Genomic DNA, 13638 nt, shown 5'->3' with positions numbered 1-13638 from the left:
AAATGAGATTAAAAGAGTTTTACATTTTTATGCCCTTCTAAATTCTTTTGTTCTGTGAAATTATATATATAATCCTGTTCTTCTCACTAGTAGTGAGAAAGTTACCTCCTTCTTCTTGAGGGTAGGAAGCAAAAAGTCACCTCATATTCTCAACTTTAGGCTCGATCTCAGGGCTAATAAGGAGAACTGCTGCCTTATATGAGTACAAGTTGGTTTTGATTTCAAATAGGCCTAGCCTTGAGAATAATAAAAAATTACTTCCTTAATGCAATTGCAACAGTCTAAAACTGACCCCCTTTTACTGAGACAATTTTATAGCTAAAGCTCAGTGGATGAGGGCCATCCTATTATTTCTATAATTTCAAGTAGTTAGAAGGTAGCCAGAGGGTCAGTTTAAATTTTTGATAATTCTAAGAAAGTTAAGCATTCAGATATCTAAAAAGACCTTGGATATAAGCCATGTCCCTAAAATGAAATCTCTTTGAAAGAAATTTATCTATGTAGGGGGAGAGAGAGAGAGATCAGAAGGGAGATTAGAGAGAATAATATGTGAGGTTAATCATTTAAAATTTTAAAATATGGTGGTTTCTTATTGAAATTTACATAATCACAATCTTATGCTATATAGTGTTCTTGTTTTTTAAAGAAAGATTTTATTTATTTTGAGTTTTACAATTTTTCCCCCATTCTTGCTTCCCTTCCCCCACCACAGAAGGCATTCTGTTAGTGTTTCCACTGGTTCCATGTTATACATTGATTTTAGTTGAATGTGATGACAGAGAAATCATATCCTTAAGGAAGAAATATAAAGTATGAGATAGTAAAATTACATTATAATATAATGCTTTTTTTCTAATTTGACAGTAATAGTCTTTGGTCTTTGTTCAAAGCTCATAATTCTTTTTCTGGATACAGATGGTATTTTCCATTGCAGATAGCTCAAAATTGTCCCTGGTTGTTGCACTGAAGGAATGAGCAAGTTCATCAGGGTTGATTATCATCCCCATGTTGCTGTTAGGGTGTACAATGTTTTCCTGGTTCTGCTCATCTTGCTCAGTATCAGTTTATGCAAATCTCCCTAGGCTTCCCTGAATTCCCATCCCTCCTGATTTCTAATAGAACAATAGTGTTCCATGACATACATATACACCATTTGTTAAGCCATTCCCAATTGAAGGGTATTCACTTAATTTCCAATTTTTTTGCTGCCACAAACAGGGCTGCTATAAATATTTTTGTACAAGTGATGTTTTTACCCTTATATGGTGTTCTTGTCAATTTCAAACTTTGTAAAAATTTTCATCAGCTGTTACTATGAAAGGATGGCATTTGTAATCCTGTCCTTAAGATCACCCAAATAATGAGATTTGGGGGCATTTATTGTTGTTGGTTTGTTTTCTGACTCTTTGTAACTACATTTAGGATTTTCTTGGCAAATATACTAGAGTGGTTTGTCATTTCCTTCTCTAGTTCATTTTACAGATGAAGAAAGTGAGGCAAACAGGGTTAAGAGACTCGCTTAGGGTCACACAGCTTGGTAAGTGTCTGAAACTGGATTTCAGCTCAAGTCTTCTTGATTCCAGACCTAGTACTCTCTCCATTGAGCCATCTAACTGCCCCTTTTGAGGCATACCTGATAGATTTTTTTTTCATGATCATAATGGAAATAGATCAAGTGACTAAAATGGCTAAGCAAAAATACCTCTTCTATTGATTTCAGTCTTTTAAGAAAGTGTCTTACTACCACAAATGCATAACAGACTAATTTTAAAAATCAAAATTTATCATTCAAAATTATTACATTATTCAAAATTCACAAAATAAGTATAAAAGAAATTTAAATAATTATTTTTCCAATGTTTTTAATAAATTTATAGCATTTATATTTCTGAAGTTTTTAAAAATTCAAAGGTACACTAAAACTTTGGGGACACATTGTATATAATTTATATATATATATATGTATGTATACACAATGATAAATAATTACACAAAAGTTCTTTGTGTATAAGTGAGGGTTTTTAAAACATGTTTTAACATTTCTTTTCAGTTAAAGATATCATATTCATTTTCATCATGACTATTTCCCTATTATTGCTAACATTTTCCTTGTCATTTTGTTACTGAAAGTGGGATTACACATCACAACTCAGGCTTCATACGAGTCAGAATTTGGAGGAAAAAAAGTGAGACCTATATTAGAACCAATATGGTAGTACCTCAATTAAAATTTGTTGAATAAATGAATTGAACAAGTCTATCTAGAAGTTTAAAGCTGCTGATGAGATTGTGTCTCCTATTCAACATCTGCCTTCAGGTGTTGATAAATTAAAGCATTTACCCTTTACAAAGCAGTTCTTCCTGTAGGTATGAGTTGCTTTTTAGGCATATCAGGATAATTAGATATAATGTGCTTGCTAGCAGTGAGAGAGGTTACTGGTCCAAATTCATATTTTTAAAAAGCTGTCTCTACTGAGAACACCTTTCTCTCCCATAGTGACCTCTTCAGCTACTAGCAGATGTCCTTTTGTAAACAGGAAACAAAAATCAAGACAAAAGAAGCAACATCCCATATTATCCCGCTCCACACCCTCTTCCCCCTCCCCCCTCCTGCCCAACCCAAGTGCTAAACATGTTTAGTACCTTCAAAACATTTACTGTTCCTTCGGCTTTTAAAGAAAGCCCCAGACATGAATGTAAATACAGTATGTGCCTCTCTTATATTCTGACCTATAAAATTACATACTTTTAAACTTATTTTGAAACTCTGAAATAGAAATGGGAGCTTTAAAATGTAACCATTGTCAACACATTCAAAAATTTTTATAGGTTTGAGCTTTCAGGAAGGTACTTATTATTATCATTTCTCCTGCTTAGAGTCCCATTTATAGAGTGACTTCTTCCCCAAGGATCCCCCAATCTGCTTCACCCATTTTGCCTACCACTGATATAGAGAGCCACCCCTAGGGTGGAATGCAGCTACTGTCTAATACTGAATAACAACACTACCAGGCTGTCAAGCTATGACAGCTTGAATGAGGGAAGATTTCAAACAATTATGAGTGGGATTTTAAATGCCTCACCTGAAATACATTGCTGGGGCCTTATCATAAAAGGGAGAGACTTTCAAAAATACTGCCTTAAAATCTATCCAAGAGGAATTTAAGTGAAACTTGGCAGGTGTTCATGACACAACAGTTGAGAATAAGAAAGGAAGAAGGGTACTGAAGGGATTTCGAGAGGTTGAATATAATCACTGATGTAAGAATGAGGCCAAGGCCCAGGAGAGGAACCTTCTGCCCTTTGCAAAGGGGCCTTCAATGATTGCAAATATCTGGGTCCTTCATTTTTGGTATCGTGTGCCAAGTGATATTTTTTTTTGTTGAATAAAAATAGCCATTATCTAGTGCACTCATGACTAGATCAGAGAGGAAGGCTATTGACATTTATATATTCTTCCTTTTTTAAACCTTTGTTAATGCTGAATAATACCACTATGAAGTTGGTTGGTGTTATTAAGTTGGCTTTGCTGATAAGGACTTGAGGGCTAATGCGACTAATTGGATTCCTTGCTCTTAGCCTTATTCCAATTCAAACTTTGTTCATTGAGCTGCTTAAATCATCTTCCTAAAGCACAGGTCTGAGTATGACCTTGCCCAGATGAAGTTTTTCTTTATGGTAACTTTTGATTGCCACTAGGATATGATTTAAACTTCTCAGCTTGGCATTATAGCTAAACTGGCCCAAGATCCTGTTCACATCAGCAGTGGAGAAAAGATTAAGGCTTTGACATGTCCCACTTTCTCCATTTTCTAGAAAGCTCTACCAATGTCCAATAATGAATTGTGAGTTTGTGCCTACACCATCTTGGAATTTGTAGGCAGGCTTCTCAGAGCACTGAGTTCCTATTTGAATAGTTCTACTACTGTCTTTTCACAGAGAAACTTTGTTTTACTTTTAGGCTTGACCATGTTGAATTGAAATGAAATTAGGGATTCACAGGATAACATCGATGAAATCTAAGCTGCCTTAACCATACTCATGAACATGACTTGCTTCTGGCAATATTCTGAAAATTTCTAAGCCTCTCCCTTAATTTCCAGTTTTTATTTCCTTCTATTACCTTGATATTCATTGGTCCATAATTATTTGGGTAGTTCTTATTTTGTAGACCTAGTCTAAGTAGAATGATAAGCGCTAAAAGACACTTGATTCTGAAAATCAGCATAATTTGATACCCTATAAAATGCTACTTACTCCCTTTTGTTGTTCTTTAATTGTTTTCTAGTCATATATCACTCTTGGTGGCCCCATTTAAGATTTTCTTGGTAATGATACTGGAGTGGTTTGCCAGTTCCTTCACTAGATCATTTTACAGATGAGGATACTGAGGCAAATCAGAAGAAATGACTTGCCCAGGGTCACACAGTTAGGAAGTATCTGATCCCATATTTGAACTCAGGAAGTTGAGTCTTCCTGACTCTAGCCTTATCATGCTATCCACTGTATGATCTAACTGTCCACTTTATTCCTTACATTCATTTAAATATTGGAACTAGGTAGAGAATGACTTTTCCTTTCAAGATGTCTTCTTGACATAAAACCTCAAAATATTTCAGTTAATCTTGGACAAATTGGCTTAGATATATAAAAGTTCTTGATCACCTTGGGGTCTTGTAATGTTCACTAATCATTTTGTAATGAAAAGGAAATGGGTATTACACCTTCATATTTTATTTGTGGTTCTGATCTCTAGAGTATAAGTAGAAAAAGAATTACATTATTATGAAATTGTGGGGAAAATGGTTTGAATTTAGCTTCTGACTCTGGTCAATTCATTCTAGAAGGAATCTTAAACAAAATATCTACTTCAGAGGTGTCAAACTGAAGCCTATGGACCAGCTTCTTCCTGATGCACCCAAAACTTGTTAAAATGTAATTGGAAAATGTTCAACAAAATAAATAAAAATACAATGCAACATAGATAATATTAATCTATGGTTTTCTTACTCAAAATGTGGCTATTTGATTTTTACATCACTGATCTAATCCAATCCCTCATTTTATCAATGAGGAAACTGGTGCCCACAGTTTTGCTGATTGGGCAAGATGGCCTCTAGAAGTCCCTTCCAACTCTTTAGAGAATGTGATTCTGTGATCCTAAATGAAGTGACAAAAAGATCTATAGAAAAGATTATCCCAATGTTTTCATAGTATCTCAAACTAATGTTGACCTTACTGACAATAAACATTCCTTAGGTCTACTCTCTACTTTTTTTGTTGTAATTTAAGACCACCATGGACTCATTAATAACACATATGTCATATAACTAGATGTGTTATGCCTAAACTATTGACTGGTCTTCCTGAATCAAACATCCACACACTCCAGCCTATTCTCCTCATAGCTATCAAAATCATCTTTCTAAAATGTAGGTCTGATCATGTCACTACACCCCTGCCCCTCATTCAATAAATGCCAATAGCTCCCTATTACCTGCAGGACAGATTATGAAATTCTTTTTCTTTTAAAGTCTCTTCATAATCTAGACCCTAATCTTTATCCACTATATTTCCTTCTATGTTCTCTTTGAGCCTATAATTTTGGCCACATGATACTGTGTCTTCCATGTCAAATCCATGTTTTCTTTCCTTCTCTCTTCTTCATTCCTTTCTTTATTCTTCCCTTCCCCACCTCTTATCTCTAGTGCACTTTCATTGGCTATTCAGCATTCCTAGAATTATTTCCCTCTTTCTCTCTGCCTCTTAGCTTCCCTGGCTTCCTTCAAGTACCAGCTCTAATTTCAATTTCAATCCAAAGTCTTAACCAATCCTCTTTGCCAATTCCCTCTGTTGATTAATCCTGTTTATATCTTGTTTGTACATAAGCTGCTTGCAAGTGTGTCCCTCATTATAGTATGGGCTTCTTGAGAACAAGTATTTTGATTTTTTGGTTTTTCTGTGTATTCATGGTACTTACCATAATGAACATAGTAAGTGCTTAATAAAAGCTCATTTAATTTTTAATTGACTTGTCACATCTTTTTCACACGCAAAAGACAACTTATTATACCATCATTAACCAGAAAGGTTAGAAGTTGAACAAAAAATCTGTATTTTAGCTCAGGACCACCTTGGGGGGAAATAAACAAGCTGCAGCTGTTTCCAAGCCTCCAAATGCCAGATTCACTTTGCTTGTCCCAAACTATGCTCTCTGGACCCTGTAAACATCTGAAAATAAATTGGCTTAGATTTATTTATGGCCACTTACTTCCCCAAAGGGCAATAGTCTGTTTCAGGAGTTTGGAGCTACCTGGCCACTCAGAAGTTATCACAGTCCATCCAATGTGGGGCTTAAATTTCCCAGGAAAATAAAGAACACCTTTGTGCAACCTTCTTATTCCTCCTGCCTTACAGTTTTTTAACAGCTGAGTAACCTGCCTCTGCTAATGCAGATTCTTTGAGAATCTCATTCTAAACAATCATCTTTGCTCTGGAACAGGTATTGTTGCTAATATTAGTGATATTTATATGGGGGTTGTATGTGTTTTTTAAAGACCCATTATACAGTATGGAAATAGTTTGTTCAGGACCAGGGAAAGGTAATTTAAAAAATTTATTAAGTGTTCTTGAGATGTTATCTCTGGGTTAAAAACTGCTTTGTAATAAAAAAAATTCAATGATAAAGATTTCCATAATTTCACTCTGGATACGGAAACCCTTTATATCAAAAGGAAATTGTTTATATGCAATTAAGATCTTCAGACACATCAGATAGCTGTAATATTCTGTTTCATAAGGTCAGCAACACCATCAATTCAATTAATCCTCTCAAACTATCCCCTACATTATTAAAAAGCTGTTCTTGACAGAGTAGCAAATGTGATAGCATCAGTGATCAGGAAGGCACATATTAGCATTCTGGAGGATTTTGTTCATTGTTTCTCTCTACAATATCAAAAGATTTATAGGAAAAGACTTCCAGTGCCTTGGTTTTCTAATTTTTTAAGTCCTCTCATTCTGCCTCAACTTAATTAATAATGTTCTCTAAATCTGGTTGAGAGACAGTAAATATACTTTGTCAGCATTTACTTTAATTGTTCTGTATATCTATTTGCTTGCTGTCCTGGCAGACCATAAAATTCAAACCTCTTCTGACTCTGGGTCCAGTTTACATTCAGACTAATTTTGTCATGTGCATGAGACATCCCATACTAGTTTTACCATTATGATCTAGCAAGGACATCATAATCCTGGAAAATTACTGTATCTCTTATTTAAGTTACAGGTGTATAGCTATTGCACAGATCAGAGATATAACAGGCTAGCTGGGAGAACTCTCTCATTTCTTAGATGAGGAGACTAAAGCCCAGGAAAATGAAATGGTATGTCCAGTATTGCAAAAGTAGAAGATATTGGAATTTGAACCTTTGTATTCTTATCCTAGGTGGGTAAGCTTGGTAGTGCAGCAGATAGCATGCCAATTCTGGAGTCAGGAAAACTAATTTTCCCAAGTTCAAAACTATTTTCAGACACCTATTAGCTGTGTGGACAAATCACTTAATCCTGTTTGCCTCAACTTCCTCATCTATAAAATGAGCTGGAGAAGAAAATGGAAAATTGCTCCAGCATCTTTGCCAAGAAAACCCCAAATGAGGTCATGAAGAGTAGGATACAACTATACAAAATTTCAATTCCCAATTTATACTTTCCAACTCTGCACATTTCTTGAGCTATTCACACATAAAGTTTTTGTTTGTTTTCCCATTAGAGAGGAAGTATGGTGATTTGGAAAGAAAGCAAGCAGTCTTCAGAGTCAAGAAGATTTGGGTTTAAGACCCACCTCTAATCTATGCTGGTGAAATTAAAGATCTGATCCATAGGGAAGGAAATAAGCTTTTATGTTGTGCCTACTATGTTTCAGGGTACTGTGTTAAGTGGTTTTACAAATATCCCATTTTATTTTCACAATCATCCTGGGAGGTAGTGCTATTACAATTCTCATTTTATTGTTGAGGAAACTGAGGCGGACTGAGGATTTGTTGAGGGTCATTTTGTAAGTTTATGAAGACAGATTTGAATTTAGGTCTTTCTGACTCCAGCCCTAGTCTTCTATTCATGGTGTCTGCCACCTAGTGGCCTCTGGGGGGGGGGAGTTGTTTTTCGTTTGTGTCTGATTCTTCATGACCTGACAGATTTTCCTGGTAAAAATATTGGAGTGGTTTTCCATTTTTTTTTCTTTAGCTCATTTCACTTCTGAGGAAACTGAGGCAGACAGAGTTAAGTGACTTTACCAGGGTGACACAATTACTAAGTATCTGAGGCCAGACTCTTCCTTACAAAAGGGTTTGCCTTAAATATCTACTACTAGAGTAGAATTGGAAAGAGAACACTATTGAAAAGAGACACAGATTTGAATCCTTGTTTTCCTCTTTGATTACATAACTCTGTGCAAGTCACCCATACAGAATCATGGAGTCTTAGAGTTGACAGAGTCAGGATTTGAACTCATATTTTTCTGATTCCAAGTCCAACATGGTCCACTGAACCATCTAGCTACCTATTAATCCAGCTCTGAACTTTCCATCAAGGTGAAAGTATGTTGTTTGTTTTTATAACTTGACTAAGTAACCCCATCCCACCCATCCTCTGTCCCCTGCCCCCAGTAGAGGATGTAGGGTACTTTTACAGTAACTCAGAAGAATGTATGATTCACCTAAATCACCTGGCCCATTTCTAACGAGAGCTGTTACACTTTCCTAATATTGCAGCAGCTGCAAAAGCATTTTAAGGGTCTTGGTGAGTGCCAGCTAAGTTATCCCAAGAGAAACAGAAAAGTGGGAGGATAAATAAGAGAGCAACTGAAGATGACAAAAACTTCAACATGTATAGAAACAGATTAACAGGATGGAAGATTAACATTTTGGAAGGAAGAAGTGGTGGTAGAGGACACAATTCCAGCAGATGGTAGAAGTATAGTAGAGAGTAGCAGCATAAAAAAAGTTTCATGACCATAGGAATAGAGCATAGTTAGTTATTGGGATGCATATCTGGGAGTCTGACAATTGTAATATGAAACAAACACCATTGAAGCAATCAACCCATTCTCACCACTGATCTTGACTTTTCTGAGATCTTACTGGCTCTCTAGTTATGCTGACATATTTTACCACTCTACTCTGATGACTGGAGGAGAAAGTGAGGCTGATGACTCTGCAGAGCTCTGCCTCCCTTAAATCCAATTCACTTGCAAGTCAAGAAATCACCCTCTCGTCATTGTTCTCTTCAAGAATGCAGGATGAATATCAACAATCTCTATCATCTATCTCCTTCCATATCTGACATCTATCTCCTCTATCTATTGATCATCTATCTCCTTCTGCATCTGTCATCTATCTCCCATATCTATCATATTTCCTTTCATATCTCTATCTCACTCTCTCACCATTAACATAGGCTAGGACAATCAAGGATCTCCTGCATGATATGATGAGACATTAGAGTTGTACAGTAATGAAAACATTAATCCTTATAAGAAAGGAATAAAAAAGGAATAGTAATAAATTGGGTGTTTTTCAGTCTCATTCTCTCTTGCCTATTATATCTATAAGAGAAGTTGAAGAGAAAGGAATAAAAAGGAGGAAGTTCATCCTTCTGATCAGCCTTAGTATTGGCTTGGTGAACTTAATTTCCCCTTAAGTTTGCAATCTAGTCATAAAATGAGAGAAAATGGGCTTTTAGATCAATGTATTTTAAACAATAGTTTGAAGAGAGAGAGCAAAGAGGTGACCTTCATAGCTATATAACAGTATATCCATAACCTTTAAAATATCAATAGATCCAAAATGAACAAAACCCCACAAGACAAAATGGGCAACCCATCCTTTGCTACCTTGACTCACCTTACATAGTCATCATCCACAGCCTCTCCATTAATCATTTTTTGATATTTAAATCCATTGAACTCTCTTTAGAAATGGATCCTTGAAAATTAAAGTGGATATAATATTACATAGCATCTCATCATTCTAAAAACATCAGAAAGACATTTTTTTAACATAAAGGGTTTGCATGATATCAATCAAAAATAGCATAAGCTTCCTAACTAGCTTTCTTCTCTGATTATTTAGATGTTCATTTTTTTATTACAAGATTATTTTTCTTGTTATTTAATAATCTATTTAGTAGATTTATTTAATCTCTTGTCTCTTATAAATCTTATACTAAATTATTTTTTAATTTATTTTTGAGAACTGGTTGTAATTGTGAGGAAAGGATAGGGTCTTGGAGTTAAAATTCTAGGAAAACCCTGAAGCCAAACAATCGATGATAAGTAGCTGCCACGTACAGCATAATGAGTATGAAGCAATGTTCTTCTTTCTCTATTCTGATAATGAAGAGCCAAAGACCTCCCAAATCAGAAAATGGGTGACAGCATCAAATTCTTCTTATACGGGGTTATAAAGGAAAGACAAGGTACAATCAATTTAGAAGTTATCCTGAGAGAATTTCTCTCAGCTGGCTTAAATTGTATGTGAAGGCAGTTCAATCTGTGGCAAGGATAATGAAGGGAGTGAAAAAGAGATTGTATTTTCATTTCTGTTCTTATTATATCTAAGAATTTCTAATTCTTTTTTTAGGGGGGGGATATCCTTCATAAATCACCTAAAAACTTTGATTTCATCACATGCTACTCAATGGACAGGAGAGAGGTACAATCAGGAGTATACCGGTGAGTGTTTAACAACCAGCTCTTGAGGTGAAGTGGGGGAAATGGACTTAAGTGTAACTGCATTATTATCATTTTCTCCATAATGTTCTTAAGTCCAGACAGAACAATGAATCAAGCTCTGCTCTCTAGCATTTGTTAATTTATGAGGTGAAAATATTCTGACTAAAACATTTAACAATCAGCTCTCATAAGCTAGCATGTCACTAGATATAGCAAAGAAATGAATAAGCTGAGGAAATGTCCTTTAGCAGATAGTGTGTCTTACCAACAAACAGTAACTTTTTCACCCCCGAACTATCTGCTAACATTTAGGACCAGAGAAATTAAAAAAATACACTTTTTTTCCACCTCTGAATGGAATAGAAAATAATGTGTAGAAGCAAATAGAACTCTATATAGTTCTGACAGTTCAAATGATACATAAGTACACAGGCTGACAAGGGCTGGTTTGTCACTGTAGTTCATTTCGCTCAACTCTGCATGGTTCTAGAGGACAATGAAATTCAAAGCACTTAGAATTTCCCCAAAAAGTGAGCTCAGATTCTTTTAAAAGCATTTCTATGAGAAAACGGATCATTTACATGCCAAAAGCACTTTTAATGTGACATATTTAGCGCATGTATTATTTAGAAGGAAAGCTGCTTGAACTTGGTGAATTTTAAAGTCTATAAAACGGCACCCTGCTGAGCAGAAAGGGAGCTATTCCCCGTTATGTGATTATTTTGAATAATAGACTTGTACATAACTTTTTACGAAATTAAAGGTATGACATTTGCTTCAGTTTCGCCCCATAAATTGCACTTTAGAACATAAAGAATGGGCTGATGTATGAATTTGTTGTTCCTTCAAGCAATTTAACTGATTTTTAAAGAACAGTTTTTATGTTTCAACTATTGAGTAACACATCAAACAGTTATCTTAGTAGATTTAATGAAGACCCATGGATTACTTAACTCTTCAACAGAACAGTTAGAGACTTTTCAAATGAGAAAGGCAGATGTCAAAGATTTCTTTTATGGTTGAGGTTCCATTTGAACCCAGAACCAAATCAAGACTGACAAATTGTTTGGTTGGAATTTTTTGGTCTAGTGACTTATCTGGTGGACTTGGTCAGGAAAATCCCCTCTATTATAATTATTGGCAACTGTCCTGCAATTTATAATTATCTTTCTGTTGTGGCAAGAAGATTGTGAGTTTTACCAAGGTCAGAGACATAGGGCTTCCAAGACTGACTTCTTTATCAAGTGAATACAGTCTGTTTGATAGCTGCTTTGTAGGTAGTCACCTGAATATGTCTTATCTAAATGGAACTAAAAGAGGTAAATAAAATCTTTCCAGAGAAGAATAAGATTATGAAAGGAATCAGATGTGGCACATCTCTCCTAAAGATTTCCTCAGATCAGCTCCTGTTTTTTAGTCCTAAATTGCAAAAAAAAAAACAAAAAACAAAAAACCTGACAGTGTAATAAATGAACATAAAGTCATCTACTGAATTTTGTTTTGACTGATAAATATTACTTTTTTTAAAAATGGAAGATATTAAAGCCTTCAAAAAAGCCTGTTGAAAAAGTTGAGTCTGAAGATTCTATTTTCCCCCATGAGTTAGAGATGTTGACTGAAATGAAACATGCAGGTTACAAACTAAATTAATATATATATATATATATATATATAACATATATATTATTTATACTTATAGTAGTATAAGTATTATTTACATTATTAATTAGAGGCAATGTGGGATAGTGGATAGGAAGATCACCATAGCTACATGCTTATGGGCAGGTAGCTTAACGTATCAATTTCAGCTAACAACATTCTAAGTCTAAAACTTGATGAAATTATAGGTCTGATTTCCCCTTCTGCTACCCTCATATCTATCTCCCAACCCTAGCAAAATAACTCATATTTCTATTTTGCTTTAAAGTTTTCGAAATGCTTTCAAAGTGTGTAAGTTATTTTCCCCTTTTTTACAGATGAGGAGACAAAGAGAAAAAATAAGTGACTTGTTCATGGTCATATTGCTTCTAAGTGCTGGAGTCAGAATTCAAACATATCCTAAGATTCTAAGAGCAATGCTATTTCTACTACATGATGCTGCCGCTCACAGAATGTTTTCTGTAGCTTGGCCACTCAGAATTACACACAACTCCCTTGCTAGTCTAAAAAAAAAGAGTTTTGAAACTAAGATACTGGGAAATATCACATAACATCTTCTGGGCTATCTATATATGTATTTACAAAGCCTACCACATGAATGTAAGCCAAAACTTTGCTCAAAACACTGAGTCCATTTGTAGTTGATTATTAGAACAGTTATTCATGAAGCTGAATGGAAGGGGGTTTTACTATTTCCATTTTTAAATCCCATCCCCATCCCTACCCCAGTCCCCCCCCCCCCCAAGAGATTTCAAATGACAGTGTTTAAATTTGCTTCAGGCTTGAAACTTGGCATTCAGGAAATTGGCTCAGAAATCCTTCTTCAGTCATTTTCTCTGAGTTTCCAGAAAGACTCTAGCCCCTTTTAAAGTCATCGAGATTCAATTCAAAAGCAAGAGTACTTTGGCAGTCTCCTGTATTTGCTGTGTGTTCTTTCAACTCTAAAAATGGGGTTTGTTTTTCTTGAAGGAAATGTTGCGTTTGCTTAATACACAACATGGAGGTTTTGTTTTGACTTTCCAAATTAAAATATCCAACTTTTGGATATTTGAGAATTGGCACTAACAAATCCGCAGTATTTTTTTAATGTTTGAGAATTCATTTCCATACTGTCATTGTCATGGGGCTTATGCAAAGCAGGATGAAACTGAGAGTGGATGGATGAATAACAGACCCAAAATGTGTAACTATGGTCATCTGAACCCATAGATCGAGTTTGTATATTTATCAACTATGTATCCCTTTGT

At 35.2% G+C, this 13638-nt stretch overlaps 1 long non-coding RNA gene across 8 annotated transcripts in view; it reads left to right on the top strand.

Moving 5' to 3' along the window:
- Positions 1-13638, top strand: part of LOC141522010 (uncharacterized) — a 354724-nt gene that overhangs the window by 254773 nt on the left and 86313 nt on the right. For all 8 annotated transcript variants that reach the window (XR_012478113.1, XR_012478110.1, XR_012478106.1 and 5 more), the window contains one exon: positions 10641-10732. This is a non-coding gene — a long non-coding RNA (uncharacterized LOC141522010). The remainder of the gene's footprint in view (positions 1-10640; positions 10733-13638) is intronic.

The sequence above is a fragment of the Macrotis lagotis genome, chromosome 4 (genome assembly GCF_037893015.1).
Source record: "Macrotis lagotis isolate mMagLag1 chromosome 4, bilby.v1.9.chrom.fasta, whole genome shotgun sequence".
In the NCBI taxonomy this organism is placed as follows: domain Eukaryota; kingdom Metazoa; phylum Chordata; class Mammalia; order Peramelemorphia; family Peramelidae; genus Macrotis; species Macrotis lagotis.
The sequence above is the reverse complement of the archived record's forward strand: the minus strand, read 5'-3'. Positions and strand labels throughout refer to the sequence as shown.